Raw genomic sequence first — 17699 nt, forward strand, 5'->3', positions numbered from 1 at the left:
TCAGGACACAGTTGTATTCTGTCAGGTCCTGTGTATTTTACACCTCAAAGTAACAGGCTGATTATGGATGGTGCAAAAGAGGTGTATAGAGAACTGGGGAGAAATGGAATCTCTCTACAAACTTCAGGACACGGTTGTATTCTGTCAGGCCCTGTGTATATTACACCTCAAAGTAACAGGCTGAATCTGGATGGTGTAAAAGAGGTGTATAGAGGACTGGGGAGAAATGGAATCTATCTACAGACATCATGACACAGTTGTATTCTGTCAGGCCCCGTGTATATTACAACTCAAAGTACCTGGTTTATTCTGGATGGTGTAAAAGAGGTGTATAGAGGACTGGGGAGAAATGGAATCTCTCTATAGACTTCAGGACACAGTTGGATTCTGTCAGGTCCTGTGAATTTTACATCTCAAAGTAACAGGCTGATTCTGGATGGTGCAAAAAAGGTGTATATAGGACTGGGGAGAAATGGAATCTCTCTGCAGACTTCAGGACACAGTTGGATTCTGTCAGGCCCTGTGTATTTTACACCTCAAAGTAACAGGCAGATTCTGGATGGTGTAAAAAAGGTGTATGGAGGACTGGGGAGTAATGGAATCTCTCTACAGACTTCAGGACACAGTTGTATTGTGTCAGGCCCTGTGTATATTACACCTCCAAGTAACAGGCTGATTTTGGATGGTGTAGAAAAGGTGTATAGAGGACTGGGGAGAAATGGAATATCTCTACAGACTTCAGGACACAGTTGTATTCTGTATGGCCATGTGTATATTACACCTCAAAGTAACAGGCTGATTCTGGATGGTGTAGAAAAGGTGTATAGAGGACTGGGGTGAAATGGAATCTCTCTACAGACTTAAGGACACAGCTGTATTCTGTCAGGCCCTGTGTATTTTACACCTCAAAGTAACAGGCTGATTCTGGATGGTGTAAAAGAGGTGTATAGAGGACTGGGGAGAAATGGAATCTATCTACAGACATCATGACACAGTTGGATTCTGTCCGGCCCTGTGTATTTTACACCTCAAAGTAGCAGGCTGATTCTGGATGGTGTAAAAGAGGTGTATAGAGAATTGGGGAGAAATGGAATCTCTCTACAGACTTCAGGACACAGTTGTATTCTGTCAGGCCCTGTGTATATTACACATCAAAGTAACAGGCTGATTCTGTATGGTGTAGAAAAGGTGTATAGAGGACTGGTGAGAAATGGAATCTCTCTACAGACTTCAGGACACATCTGTAATCTGTCAGGACCTGTGTATTTTACACCTCAAAGTAACAGGCTGTATCTGGATGGTGTAAAAAAGGTTTATAGAGGACTCGGGAGAAATTAAATCTCTCTACAGACTTCAGGACACAGTTGGATTCTGTCAGGTCCTGTGAATTTTACACATCAAAGTAACAGGCTGATTCTGGATGGTGTAAAAAAGGTGTATGGAGGACTGGGGAGATATGGAATATCTCTAGAAACTTCAGGACACAGTTGTATTGTGTCAGGCCCTGTGTATATTACACCTCCAAGTAACAGTCTGATTCTGGATGGTGTAAAAAGGTGAATAGAGGACTGGGGAGAAATGGAATCTCTCTACAGACTTCAGGACACAGTTGAATTCTGTCAGGCCCTGTGTATATTACACCTAAAAGTAACAGGCTGATTCTGGATGGTGTAAAAAAAGGTGTATAGAGAACTGGGGACAAAATGAATCAATCTACAGACTTAAGGACACAGTTGTATTCTGTCAGGCCCTGTGTATTTTACACCTCAAAGTAACAGGCTGATTATGGATGGTGTAAAAAAGGTTTATAGAGGACTGGGGAGAAATGGAATCTCTCTACAGACTTCAGGACACAGATGTATTCTGTCAGGCCCTGTGTATATTACACCTCAAAGTAACACGCTGATACTGGATGGTGTAAAAAAGGTGTATAGCGGACTGGGGACAAAATGAATCAATCTACAGACTTCAGGACACATTTGGATTATGTCAAGCCCTGTGTATTTTACACCTCAAAGTAACAGGCTGATTCTGGATGGTGTAAAAGAGGTGTATAGAGAACTGGGGAGAAATGGAATCTCTGTACAGACTTCAGGACACTGTTGTATTCTGTCAGGCCCAGTGTATATTACACCTCAAAGTAACAGGCTGATTCTGGATGGTGTAAAGAGGTGTATAGAGGACTGGGGAGAAATGGAATCTCTTTACAGACTTCAGGACACAGTTGAATTCTGTCAGGCTCTGTGTATTTTACACCTCAAAGTAACAGGCTGATTCTGGATGGTGTAAAAAAGGTGTATGGAGGACTGGGGAGAAATGGAATCTCTCTACAGACTTCAGGACACAGTTGTATTGTGTCAGGCCCTGTGTATATTACACCTCCAAGTAACAGGCAGATTCTGGATGGTGTAGAAAAGCTGTATAGAGGACAGGGGAGAAAGGGAATCTCTCTACAGACTTCAGGACACAGCTGTAATCTGTCAGGCCCTGTGCATTTTACACCTCAAAGTAACAGGCTGATTCTGGATGGTGTAAAAGATGTGTATAGAGGACTGGGGAGAAATGGAATCTATCTACAGACATCATGACACAGTTGTATTCTGTCATGCCCTGTGTATTTTTCACCTCAAAGTAACAGGCTGATTATGGATGGTGTAAAAAAGGTTTATAGAGGACTGGGGAGAAATGGAATCTCTCTACAGACTTCAGGACACAGTTGTATTCTGTCAGGCCCTGTGTATTTTACACCTCAAAGTAACAAGCTGATTCTGGATGGTGTAGAAAGGTTTATAGAGGACTGGGGAGAAATGGAATCTCTCTACAGACTTCAGGACACAGTTGTTTTCTGTCTAGGCCCTGTGTATTTTACACCTCAAAGTAACAGGCTGATTCTGAAAGGTGTAAAAGAGGTGTATAGAGGACTGGGGAGAAATGGAATCTATCTATTGACTTCAGGACACAGTTGGATTCTGTCAGGCCCTGTGTATTTTACACCTCAAAGTAACAGGCTGATTCTGGATGGTGTAAAAGAGGTGTATAGAGAACTGGGGAGAAATGGAATCTCTCTACGGACTTCAGGACACAGTTGTATTCTTTCAGGCCCTGTGTATATTACACCTCAAAGTAACAGGCTGATTCTGGATGGTGTAAAAAAGGTGTATAGAGGACTGGGGAGAAATGGAATCTCTCTACAGACTTCAGTACACAGCTGTATTCTGTCAGGCCCTGTGTATTTTACATCTCAAAGTACCAGGCTGAATCTGGATGGTGTAAAAGAGGTGTATAGAGGACTGGGGAGAAATGGAATCTATCTACAGACATCATGACACAGTTGTATTCTGTCAGGCCCTGTGTATATTACAACTCAAAGTACCTGGCTGATTCTGGATGGTGTAAAAGAGGTGTATAGAGGACTGGGGAGAAATGGAATCTCTCTATAGACTTCAGGACACAGTTGGATTCTGTCATACCCTGTGTATTTTACACCTCAAAGTCACAGGCTGATTCTGGATGGTGTAAAAGAGGTGTATAAAGGACTGGGGAGAAATGGAATCTCTCTACAGACTTCAGGACACAGTTGGATTCTGTCAGGTCCTGTGAATTTTACACCTCAAAGTAACAGGCTGATTCTGTATGGTGTAAAAGAGGTGTATACAGTACTGGTGAGAAATGGAATCTCTCTACAGACTTCAGGACACAGTTCAATTCTGTCAGGCTCTGTGTATTTTACACCTCCAAGTAACAGGCTGATTCTGGATGGTGTAAAAAGGTGTATAGAGGACTGGGGAGAAATGTAATCTCTCTTCAGACTTCAGGACACAGTTGAATTCTGTCAGGCCCTGTGTATATTACACCTCAAAGTAACAGGCTGATACTGGATGGTGTAAAAAAGGTGTATAGCGGACTGGGGACAAAATGAATCAATCTACAGACTTCAGGACACAGTTGGATTATGTCAGGACCTGTGTATTTTACACCTCAAAGTAACAGGCTGATTCTGGATGGTGTAAAAGAGGTGTATAGAGGACTGGGGAGAAATGGAATCTATCTACAGACATCATGACACAGTTGCATTCTGTCAGGCCCTGTGTATATTACAACTCAAAGTACCTGGCTGATTCTGGATGGTGTTAAAGAGGTGTATAGAGGACTGGGGAGAAATGGAATCTCTCTACAGACTTCAGGACACAGTTCAATTCTGTCAGGCTCTGTGTATTTTACACCTCCAAGTAACAGGCTGATTCTGGATGGTGTAAAAAGGTGTATAGAGAACTGGGGAGAAATGGAATCTCTCTACAGACTTCAGGACACAGTTGTATTCTGTCAGGCCCTGTGTATATTACACCTCAAAGTAACAGGCTGATTCTGGATGGTGTAAAAAAGGTGTATATAGGACTGGGGAGAAATGGAATCTCTCTACAGACTTCAGGACACAGCTGTATTCTGTCAGGTCCTGTGTATTTTACACCTCAAAGTAACAGGCTGAATCTGGATGGTGTAAAAGAGGTGTATAGAGGACTGGGGAGAAATGGAATCTATCTACAGACATCATGACTCAGTTGTATTCTGTCAGGCCCTGTGTATATTACAACTCAAAGTACCTGGCTGATTCTGGATGGTGTAAAAGAGGTGTATAGAGGACTGGGGAGAAATGGAATCTCTCAATAGACTTCAGGACAAAGTTGGATTCTGTCAGACCCTGTGTATTTTACACCTCAAAGTAACAGGCTGATTCTGGATGGTGTAAAAGAGGTGTACAAAGGACTGGGGAGAAATGGAATCTCTACAGACTTCAGGACACAGTTGGATTCTGTCAGGTCCTGTGAATTTTACACCTCAAAGTAACAGGCTGATTCTGTATGGTGTAAAAGAGGTGTATACAGTACTGGTGAGAAATGGAATCTCTCTACAGACTTCAGGACACAGTTGAATTCTGTCAGGCTCTGTGTATTTTACACCTCCAAGTAACAGGCTGATTCTGGATGGTGTAAAAAGGTGTATAGAGGACTGGGGAGAAATGGAATCTCTCTACAGACTTCAGGACACAGTTGAATTCTGTCAGGCCCTGTGTATATTACACCTCAACGTAACAGGCTGATACTGGATGGTGTAAAAAAAGGACTATAGAGGACTGGGGACAAAATGAATCAATCTACAGACTTCAGGACACAGTTGTATTCTGTCAGGTCCTGTGTATTTTACACCTCAAAGTAACAGGCTGATTATGGATGGTGCAAAAGAGGTGTATAGAGAACTGGGGAGAAATGGAATCTCTCTACAAACTTCAGGACACGGTTGTATTCTGTCAGGCCCTGTGTATATTACACCTCAAAGTAACAGGCTGATTCTGGATGGTGTAAAAAAGGTGTATAGAGGACTGGGGAGAAATGACATCTCTCTACAGACTTCAGGAGACAGCTGTATTCTGTCAGGCCCTGTGTATTTTACACCTCAAAGTAACAGGCTGAATCTGGATGGTGTAAAAGAGGTGTATAGAGGACTGGGGAGAAATGGAATCTATCTACAGACATCATGACACAGTTGTATTCTGTCAGGCCCCGTGTATATTACAACTCAAAGTACCTGGTTTATTCTGGATGGTGTAAAAGAGGTGTATAGAGGACTGGGGAGAAATGGAATCTCTCTATAGACTTCAGGACACAGTTGGATTCTGTCAGGTCCTGTGAATTTTACATCTCAAAGTAACAGGTTGATTCTGGATGGTGCAAAAAAGGTGTATATAGGACTGGGGAGAAATGGAATCTCTCTGCAGACTTCAGGACACAGTTGGATTCTGTCAGGCCCTGTGTATTTTACACCTCAAAGTAACAGGCAGATTCTGGATGGTGTAAAAAAGGTGTATGGAGGACTGGGGAGTAATGGAATCTCTCTACAGAGTTCAGGACACAGTTGTATTGTGTCAGGCCCTGTGTATATTACACCTCCAAGTAACAGGCTGATTTTGGATGGTGTAGAAAAGGTGTATAGAGGACTGGGGAGAAATGGAATATCTCTACAGACTTCAGGACACAGTTGTATTCTGTATGGCCATGTGTATATTACACCTCAAAGTAACAGGCTGATTCTGGATGGTGTAGAAAAGGTGTATAGAGGACTGGGGTGAAATGGAATCTCTCTACAGACTTAAGGACACAGCTGTATTCTGTCAGGCCCTGTGTATTTTACACCTCAAAGTAACAGGCTGATTCTGGATGGTGTAAAAGAGGTGTATAGAGGACTGGGGAGAAATGGAATCTATCTACAGACATCATGACACAGTTGGATTCTGTCCGGCCCTGTGTATTTTACACCTCAAAGTAGCAGGCTGATTCTGGATGGTGTAAAAGAGGTGTATAGAGAATTGGGGAGAAATGGAATCTCTCTACAGACTTCAGGACACAGTTGTATTCTGTCAGTCCCTGTGTATATTACACATCAAAGTAACAGGCTGATTCTGGATGGTGTAGAAAAGGTGTATAGAGGACTGGTGAGAAATGGAATCTCTCTACAGACTTCAGGACACATCTGTAATCTGTCAGGACCTGTGTATTTTACACCTCAAAGTAACAGGCTGTATCTGGATGGTGTAAAAAAGGTTTATAGAGGACTCGGGAGAAATTAAATCTCTCTACAGACTTCAGGACACAGTTGGATTCTGTCAGGTCCTGTGAATTTTACACATCAAAGTAACAGGCTGATTCTGGATGGTGTAAAAAAGGTGTATGGAGGACTGGGGAGAAATGGAATATCTCTACAAACTTCAGGACACAGTTGTATTGTGTCAGGCCCTGTGTATATTACACCTCCAAGTAACAGTCTGATTCTGGATGGTGTAAAAAGGTGAATAGAGGACTGGGGAGAAATGGAATCTCTCTACAGACTTCAGGACACAGTTGAATTCTGTCAGGCCCTGTGTATATTACACCTAAAAGTAACAGGCTGATTCTGGATGGTGTAAAAAAAGGTGTATAGAGAACTGGGGACAAAATGAATCAATCTACAGACTTAAGGACACAGTTGTATTCTGTCAGGCCCTGTGTATTTTACACCTCAAAGTAACAGGCTGATTATGGATGGTGTAAAAAAGGTTTATAGAGGACTGGGGAGAAATGGAATCTCTCTACAGACTTCAGGACACAGATGTATTCTGTCAGGCCCTGTGTATATTACACCTCAAAGTAACACGCTGATACTGGATGGTGTAAAAAAGGTGTATAGCGGACTGGGGACAAAATGAATCAATCTACAGACTTCAGGACACATTTGGATTATGTCAAGCCCTGTGTATTTTACACCTCAAAGTAACAGGCTGATTCTGGATGGTGTAAAAGAGGTGTATAGAGAACTGGGGAGAAATGGAATCTCTGTACAGACTTCAGGACACAGTTGTATTCTGTCAGGCCCAGTGTATATTACACCTCAAAGTAACAGGCTGATTCTGGATGGTGTAAAGAGGTGTATAGAGGACTGGGGAGAAATGGAATCTATCTACAGACATCATGACACAGTTGGATTCTGTCCGGCCCTGTGTATTTTACACCTCAAAGTAGCAGGCTGATTCTGGATGGTGTAAAAGAGGTGTATAGAGAATTGGGGAGAAATGGAATCTCTCTACAGACTTCAGGACACAGTTGTATTCTGTCAGGCCCTGTGTATATTATACCTCAAAGTAACAGGCTGATTCTGGATGGTGTAGAAAAAGTGTATAGAGGACTGGAGAGAAATGGAATCTCTCTACAGACTTCAGGACACATCTGTAATCTGTCAGGACCTGTGGATTTTACACTTCAAAGTAACAGGCTGATTCTGCATGGTGTAAAAAAGGTTTATAGAGGACTCGGGAGAAATGAAATCTCTCTACAGACTTCAGGACACAGTTGGATTCTGTCAGGTCCTGTGAATTTTACACCTCACAGTAACAGGCTGATTCTGGATGGTGTAAAAAAGGTGTATGGAGGACTGGGGAGAAATGGAATATCTCTACAAACTTCAGGACACAGTTGTATTGTGTCAGGCCCTGTGTATATTACACCTCCAAGTAACAGGCTGATTCTGGATGGTGTAAAAAAAAGGTGTATAGAGAACTGGGGACAAAATGAATCAATCTACAGACTTAAGGACACAGTTGTATTCTGTCAGGCCCTGTGTATTTTACACCTCAAAGTAACAGGCTGATTATGGATGCTGTAAAAAAGGTTTATAGAGGACTGGGGAGAAATAGAATCTCTCTACAGACTTCAGGACACAGTTGTATTCTGTCAGGCCCCGTGTATTTTACACCTCAAAGTAGCAAGCTGATTCTGGATGGTGTAAAAAGGTTTATAGACGACTGGGGAGAAATGGAATCTCTCTATAGACTTCAGGACACAGTTTGATTCTGTCAGACCCTGTGTATTTTACACCTCAAAGTCACAGGCTGATTCTGGATGGTGTAAAAGAGGTGTATAAAGGACTGGGGAGAAATGGAATCTCTCTACAGACTTCAGGACACAGTTGGATTCTGTCAGGTCCTGTGAATTTTACACCTCAAAGTAACAGGCTGATTCTGTATGGTGTAAAAGAGGTGTATACAGTACTGGTGAGAAATGGAATGTCTCTACAGACTTCAGGACACAGTTCAATTCTGTCAGGCTCTGTGTATTTTACACCTCCAAGTAACAGGCTGATTCTGGATGGTGTAAAAAGGTGTATAGAGGACTGGGGAGAAATGGAATCTCTCTTCAGACTTCAGGACACAGTTGAATTCTGTCAGGCCCTGTGTATATTACACCTAAAAGTAACAGGCTGATTCTGGATGGTGTAAAAAATGGTGTATAGAGAACTGGGGACAAAATGAATCAATCTACAGACTTAAGGACACAGTTGTATTCTGTCAGGCCCTGTGTATTTTACACCTCAAAGTAACAGGCTGATTATGGATGGTGTAAAAAAGGTTTATAGAGGACTGGGGAGAAATGGAATCTCTCTACAGACTTCAGGACACAGTTGTATTCTGTCAGGCCCCGTGTATTTTACACCTCAAAGTAGCAAGCTGATTCTGGATGGTGTAAAAAGTTTTATAGAGGACTGGGGAGAAATGGAATCTCTCTATAGACTTCAGGACACAGTTGGATTCTGTCAGACCCTGTGTATTTTACACCTCAAAGTCACAGGCTGATTCTGGATGGTGTAAAAGAGGTGTATAAAGGACTGGGGAAAAATGGAATCTCTCTACAGACTTCAGGACACAGTTGGATTCTGTCAGGTCCTGTGAATTTTACACCTCAAAGTAACAGGCTGATTCTGTATGGTGTAAAAGAGGTGTATACAGTACTGGTGAGAAATGGAATCTCTCTACAGACTTCAGGACACAGTTCAATTCTGTCAGGCTCTGTGTATTTTACACCTCCAAGTAACAGGCTGATTCTGGATGGTGTAAAAAGGTGTATAGAGGACTGGGGAGAAATGGAATCTCTCTTCAGACTTCAGGACACAGTTGAATTCTGTCAGGCCCTGTGTATATTACACCTCAAAGTAACAGGCTGATACTGGATGGTGTAAAAAAGGTGTATAGCGGACTGGGGACAAAATGAATCAATCTACAGACTTCAGGACACAGTTGGATTATGTCAGGCCCTGTGTATTTTACACCTCAAAGTAACAGGCTGATTCTGAATGGTGTAAAAGAGGTGTATAGAGGACTGGGGAGAAATGGAATCTATCTATAGACTTCAGGACACAGTTGGATTCTGTCAGACCCTGTGTATTTTAAACCTCAAAGTAACAGGCTGATTCTGGATGGTGTAAAAGAGGTGTATAGAGGACTGGGGAGAAATGGAATCTCTCTACAGACTTCAGGACAAAGTTGTATTCTGTCAGGCCCTGTGTATTTTACACCTCAAAGTAACAGGCTGATTCTGGATGGTGTAAAAGAGGTGTATAGAGAATTGGGGAGAAATGGAATATCTCTACTGACTTCAGGACACAGTTGTATTCTGTCAGGCCCTGTGTATATTACACCTCAAAGTAACAGGCTGATTCTGGATGGTGTAGAAAAGGTGTATAGAGGACTGGGGAGAAATGGAATCTCTCTACAGACTTCAGGACACAGCTGTAATCTGTCAGGCCCTGTGTATTTTACACCTCAAAGTAACAGGCTGATTCTGGATGGTGTAAAAGATGTGTATAGAGGACTGGGGAGAAATGGAGTCTATCTACAGACATCATGACACAGTTGTATTCTGTCAGGCCCTGTGTATATTACACCTCAAAGTAACAGGTTGATTCTGGATGGTGTAAAAGAGGTGTATAGAGGACTGGGGAGAAATGGAATCTCTCTATAGACTTCAGGACACAGATGGATTCTTTCAGACCCTCTGTATTTTACACCTCAAAGTAACAGGCTGATTCTGGATGGTGTAAAAGAGGTGTATAAATGACTGGGGAGAAATGGAATCTCTCTACAGACTTCAGCACACAGTTGGATTCTGTCAGGCTCTATTTATTTTACACCTCAAAGTAACAGGCTGATTCTGGATGGTGTAAAAAAGGTGTATAGAGGACTGGGGAGAAATGGAATCTCTCTACAGACTTCAGGACACAGTTGGATTCTGTCAGGCCCTGTGTATTTTACACCTCAAAGTAACAGGCTGATTCTGGATGGTGTAAAAAAGGTGTATAGAGGACTGGGGAGAAATGGAATCTCTCTACAGACTTCAGGACACAGTTGTATTCTGTCAGGTCCTGTGTATTTTACACCTCAAAGTAACAGGCTGATTCTGGATGGTGTAAAAAGGTGTATAGAGGACTGGGGAGAAATGGAATCTCTCTACAGAGTTCAGGACACGGTTGTATTCTGTCAGACCCTGAGTATTTTACACCTCAAAGTAACAGGCTGATCCTGGATGGTGTAAAAAAGGTGTATAGAGGACTGGGGACAAAATGAATCAATCTACAGACTTCAGGACACAGTTGTATTCTGTCAGGCCCTGTGTATTTTACACCTCAAAGTAACAGGCTGATTATGGATGGTGTAAAAAAGGTTGATAGAGGACTGGGGAGAAATGGAATCTCTCTACAGACTTCAGGACACAGTTGTATTCTGTCAGGTCCTGTGTATTTTACACCTCAAAGTAACAGGCTGATTCTGGATGGTGTAAAAGAGGTGTATATAGGACTGGGGAGAAATGGAATCTCTCTACAGACTTCAGGACACAGTTGTTTTCTGTCAGGCCCTGTGTATTTTACACCTCAAAGTAACAGGCTGATTCTGAATGGTGTAAAAGAGGTGTATAGAGCACTGGGGAGAAATGGAATCTATCTATATACTTCAGGACACAGTTGGATTCTGTTAGACCCTGTGTATTTTACACCTCAAAGTAACAGGCTGATTCTGGATGGTGTAAAAGAGGTGTATAGAGAATTGCGGAGAAATGGAATATCTCTACTGACTTCAGGACACAGTTGTATTCTGTCAGGCCCTGTGTATTTTACACCTCAAAGTAACAGGCTGATTCTGGATGGTGTAATAGAGGTGTATAGAGAACTGTGGAGAAATGGAATCTCTCTACAGACTTCAGGACACAGTTGTATTCTGTCAGGCCCTTTGTATATTACACCTCAAAGTAACAGGCTGATTCTGGATGGTGTAAAAAAGGTGTATAGAGGACTGGGGAGAAATGGAATCTCTCTACAGACTTCAGGACACAGCTGTATTCTGTCAGGCCCTGTTTATTTTACACCTCAAAGTAACAGGCTGATTCTGGATGGTGTAAAAGAGGTGTATAGAGGACTGGGAGAAATGGAATCTATCTACAGACATCATGACACAGTTGTATTCTGTCAGGCGCTGTGTATATTACAACTCAAAGTACCTGGCTGATTCTGGATGGTGTAAAAGAGGTGTATAGAGGACTGGGGAGAAATGGAGTCTCTCTATAGACTTCAGGACACAGTTGGATTCTGTCAGACCCTGTGTATTTTACACCTCAAAGTCACAGGCTGATTCTGGATGGTGTAAAAGAGGTGTATAAAGGACTGGGGAGAAATGGAATCTCTCTACAGACTTCAGGACACAGTTGGATTCTGTCAGGTCCTGTGAATTTTACACCTCAAAATAACAGGCTGATTCTGTATGGTGTAAAAGAGGTGTATACAGTACTGGTGAGAAATGGAATCTCTCTACAGATTTCAGGACACAGTTGTTTTCTGTCAGGCCCTGTGTATTTTACACCTCAAAGTAACAGGCTGATTCTGGATGGTGTAAAAGAGGTGTATAGAGGACTGGGGAGAAATGGAATCTCTCTACAGACTTCAGGACAAAGTTGTATTCTGTCAGGCCCTGTGTATTTTACACCTCAAAGTAACAGGCTGATTCTGGATGGTGTAAAAGAGGTGTATAGAGAATTGGGGAGAAATGGAATATCTCTACTGACTTCAGGACACAGTTGTATTCTGTCAGGCCCTGTGTATATTACACCTCAAAGTAACAGGCTGATTCTGGATGGTGTAGGAAAGGTGTATAGAGGACTGGGGAGAAATGGAATCTCTACAGACTTCAGGACACAGCTGTAATCTGTCAGGCCCTGTGTATTTTACACCTCAAAGTAACAGGCTGATTCTGGATGGTGTAAAAGATGTGTATAGAGGACTGGGGAGAAATGGAGTCTATCTACAGACATCATGACACAGTTGTATTCTGTCAGGCCCTGTGTATATTACACCTCAAAGTAACAGGCTGATTCTGGATGGTGTAAAAGAGGTGTATAGAGGACTGGGGAGAAATGGAATCTCTCTATAGACTTCAGGACACAGATGGATTCTTTCAGACCCTGTGTATTTTACACCTCAAAGTAACAGGCTGATTCTGGATGATGTAAAAGAGGTGTATAAATGACTGGGGAGAAATGGAATCTCTCTACAGACTTCAGGACACAGTTGGATTCTGTCAGGCTCTATTTATTTTACACCTCAAAGTAACAGGCTGATTCTGGATGGTTTAAAAAAGGTGTATTGAGGAGTCGGGAGAAATGGAATCTCTCTACAGACTTCAGGACACAGTTGGATTCTGTCAGGCCCTGTGTATTTTACACCTCAAAGTAACAGGCTGATTCTGGATGGTGTAAAAGAGGTGTATATAGGACTGGGGAGAAATGGAATCTCTATACAGACTTTAGGACACAGTTGTATTCTGTCAGGCCCTGTGTATTTTACACATCAAAGTAACAGGCTGATTCTGGATGGTTTAAAAAAGGTTTATAGAGGACTTGGGAGAAATGGAATCTCTCTACAGACTTCAGGACACAGTTGGATTCTGTCAGGCCCTGTGAATTTTACACCTCAAAGTAACAGGCTGATTCTGGATGGTGTAAAAGAGGTGTATATAGGACTGGGGAGAAATGGAATCTCTTTACAGACTTCAGGACACAGTTGAATTCTGTCAGGCTCTGTGTATTTTACACCTCAAAGTAACAGGCTGATTCTGGATGGTGTAAAAAAGGTGTATAGAGGACTGGGGAGAAATGGAATCTCTCTACAGACTTCAGGACACAGTTGGATTCTGTCAGGCCCTGTGTATTTTACACCTCAAAGTAACAGGCTGATTCTGGATGGTGTAAAAAAAGGTGTATAGAGGACTGGGGAGAAATGGAATCTCTCTACAGACTTCAGGACACAGTTGTATTCTGTCAGGTCCTGTGTATTTTACACCTCAAAGTAACAGGCTGATTCTGGATGGTGTAAAAAGGTGTATAGAGGACTGGGGAGAAATGGAATCTCTCTACAGAGTTCAGGACACGGTTGTATTCTGTCAGACCCTGTGTATTTTACACCTCAAAGTAACAGGCTGATACTGGATGGTGTAAAAAAGGTGTATAGAGGACTGGGGACAAAATGATTCAATCTACAGACTTCAGGACACAGTTGTATTCTGTCAGGCCCTGTGTATTTTACACCTCAAAGTAACAGGCTGATTATGGATGGTGTAAAAAAGGTTGATAGAGGACTGGGGAGAAATGGAATCTCTCTACAGACTTCAGGACACAGTTGTATTCTGTCAGGTCCTGTGTATTTTACACCTCAAAGTAACAGGCTGATTCTGGATGGTGTAAAAGAGGTGTATATAGGACTTGGGAGAAATGGAATCTCTCTACAGACTTCAGGACACAGTTGTTTTCTGTCAGGCCCTGTGTATTTTACACCTCAAAGTAACAGGCTGATTCTGAATGGTGTAAAAGAGGTGTATAGAGGACTGGGGAGAAATGGAATCTATCTATATACTTCAGGACACAGTTGGATTCTGTTAGACCCTGTGTATTTTACACCACAAAGTAACAGGCTGATTCTGGATGGTGTAAAAGAGGTGTATAGAGGACTGGGGAGAAATGGAATCTCACTACAGACTTCAGTACACAGTTGTATTGTGTCAGGCCCTGTGTATATTACACCTCCAAGTAACAGGCTGATTTTGGATGGTGTAGAAAAGGTGTATAGAGGACTGGGGAGAAATGGAATATCTCTACAGACTTCAGGACACAGTTGTATTCTGTATGGCCCTGTGTATATTACACCTCAAAGTAACAGGCTGATTCTGAATGGTGTAAAAGAGGTGTATTGAGGACTGGGGAGAAATGGAATCTATCTATATACTTCAGGACACAGTTGGATTCTGTTAGACCCTGTGTATTTTACACCTCAAAGTAACAGGCTGATTCTGGATGGTGTAAAAAAAGGTGTATAGAGAACTGGGGACAAAATGAATCAATCTACAGACTTAAGGACACAGTTGTATTCTGTCAGGCCCTGTGTATTTTACACCTCAAAGTAACAGGCTGATTATGGATGGTGTAAAAAAGGTTTATAGAGGACTGGGGAGAAATGGAATCTCTCTACAGACTTCAGGACACAGTTGTATTGTGTCAGGCCCTGTGTATATTACATCTCAAAGTAACAGGCTGATACTGGATGGTGTAAAAAAGGTGTATAGCGGACTGGGGACAAAATGAATCAATCTACAGACTTCAGGACACATTTGGATTATGTCAAGCCCTGTGTATTTTACACCTCAAAGTAACAGGCTGATTCTGGATGGTGTAAAAGAGGTGTGTAGAGAACTGGGGAGAAATGGAATCTCTGTACAGACTTCAGGACACAGTTGTATTCTGTCAGGCCCAGTGTATATTACACCTCAAAGTAACAGGCTGAATCTGGATGGTGTAAAAGAGGTGTATAGAGGACTGGGAGAAATGGAATCTATCTACAGACATCATGACACAGTTGTATTCTGTCAGGCGCTGTGTATATTACAACTCAAAGTACCTGGCTGATTCTGGATGGTGTAAAAGAGGTGTATAGAGGACTGGGGAGAAATGGAATCTCTCTATAGACTTCAGGACACAGTTGGATTCTGTCAGACCCTGTGTATTTTACACCTCAAAGTCACAGGCTGATTCTGGATGGTGTAAAAGAGGTGTATAAAGGACTGGGGAGAAATGGAATCTCTCTACAGACTTCAGGACACAGTTGGATTCTGTCAGGTCCTGTGAATTTTACACCTCAAAGTAACAGGCTGATTCTGTATGGTGTAAAAGAGGTGTATACAGTACTGGTGAGAAATGGAATCTCTCTACAGATTTCAGGACACAGTTGTTTTCTGTCAGGCCCTGTGTATTTTACACCTCAAAGTAACAGGCTGATTCTGAATGGTGTAAAAGAGGTGTATAGAGGACTGGGGAGAAATGGAATCTATCTATAGACTTCAGGACACAGTTGGATTCTGTCAGACCCTGTGTATTTTAAACCTCAAAGTAACAGGCTGATTCTGGATGGTGTAAAAGAGGTGTATAGAGGACTGGGGAGAAATGGAATCTCTCTACAGACTTCAGGACAAAGTTGTATTCTGTCAGGCCCTGTGTATTTTACACCTCAAAGTAACAGGCTGATTCTGGATGGTGTAAAAGAGGTGTATAGAGAATTGGGGAGAAATGGAATATCTCTACTGACTTCAGGACACAGTTGTATTCTGTCAGGCCCTGTGTATATTACACCTCAAAGTAACAGGCTGATTCTGGATGGTGTAGAAAAGGTGTATAGAGGACTGGGGAGAAATGGATTCTCTACAGACTTCAGGACACAGCTGTAATCTGTCAGGCCCTGTGTATTTTACACCTCAAAGTAACAGGCTGATTCTGGATGGTGTAAAAGATGTGTATAGAGGACTGGGGAGAAATGGAGTCTATCTACAGACATCATGACACAGTTGTATTCTGTCAGGCCCTGTGTATATTACACCTCAAAGTAACAGGCTGATTCTGGATGGTGTAAAAGAGGTGTATAGAGGACTGGGGAGAAATGGAATCTCTCTATAGACTTCAGGACACAGATGGATTCTTTCAGACCCTGTGTATTTTACACCTCAAAGTAACAGGCTGATTCTGGATGATGTAAAAGAGGTGTATAAATGACTGGGGAGAAATGGAATCTCTCTACAGACTTCAGGACACAGTTGGATTCTGTCAGGCTCTATTTATTTTACACCTCAAAGTAACAGGCTGATTCTGGATGGTTTAAAAAAGGTGTATTGAGGAGTCGGGAGAAATGGAATCTCTCTACAGACTTTAGGACACAGTTGTATTCTGTCAGGCCCTGTGTATTTTACACATCAAAGTAACAGGCTGATTCTGGATGGTTTAAAAAAGGTTTATAGAGGACTTGGGAGAAATGGAATCTCTCTACAGACTTCAGGACACAGTTGGATTCTGTCAGGCCCTGTGAATTTTACACCTCAAAGTAACAGGCTGATTCTGGATGGTGTAAAAGAGGTGTATATAGGACTGGGGAGAAATGGAATCTCTTTACAGACTTCAGGACACAGTTGAATTCTGTCAGGCTCTGTGTATTTTACACCTCAAAGTAACAGGCTGATTCTGGATGGTGTAAAAAAGGTGTATAGAGGACTGGGGAGAAATGGAATCTCTCTACAGATTTCAGGACACAGTTGTTTTCTGTCAGGCCCTGTGTATTTTACACCTCAAAGTAACAGGCTGATTCTGAATGGTGTAAAAGAGGTGTATAGAGGACTGGGGAGAAATGGAATCTATCTATAGACTTCAGGACACAGTTGGATTCTGTCAGACCCTGTGTATTTTAAACCTCAAAGTAACAGGCTGATTCTGGATGGTGTAAAAGAGGTGTATAGAGGACTGGGGAGAAATGGAATCTCTCTACAGACTTCAGGACAAAGTTGTATTCTGTCAGGCCCTGTGTATTTTACACCTCAAAGTAACAGGCTGATTCTGGATGGTGTAAAAGAGGTGTATAGAGAATTGGGGAGAAATGGAATATCTCTACTGACTTCAGGACACAGTTGTATTCTGTCAGGCCCTGTGTATATTACACCTCAAAGTAACAGGCTGATTCTGGATGGTGTAGAAAAGGTGTATAGAGGACTGGGGAGAAATTGATTCTCTACAGACTTCAGGACACAGCTGTAATCTGTCAGGCCCTGTGTATTTTACACCTCAAAGTAACAGGCTGATTCTGGATGGTGTAAAAGATGTGTATAGAGGACTGGGGAGAAATGGAGTCTATCTACAGACATCATGACACAGTTGTATTCTGTCAGGCCCTGTGTATATTACACCTCAAAGTAACAGGCTGATTCTGGATGGTGTAAAAGAGGTGTATAGAGGACTGGGGAGAAATGGAATCTCTCTATAGACTTC

This window comes from Dendrobates tinctorius, unplaced genomic scaffold, assembly GCF_039654945.1.
Source record: "Dendrobates tinctorius isolate UK_male_01 unplaced genomic scaffold, ASM3965494v1 ptg000036l, whole genome shotgun sequence".
Lineage (NCBI taxonomy): Eukaryota > Metazoa > Chordata > Amphibia > Anura > Dendrobatidae > Dendrobates > Dendrobates tinctorius.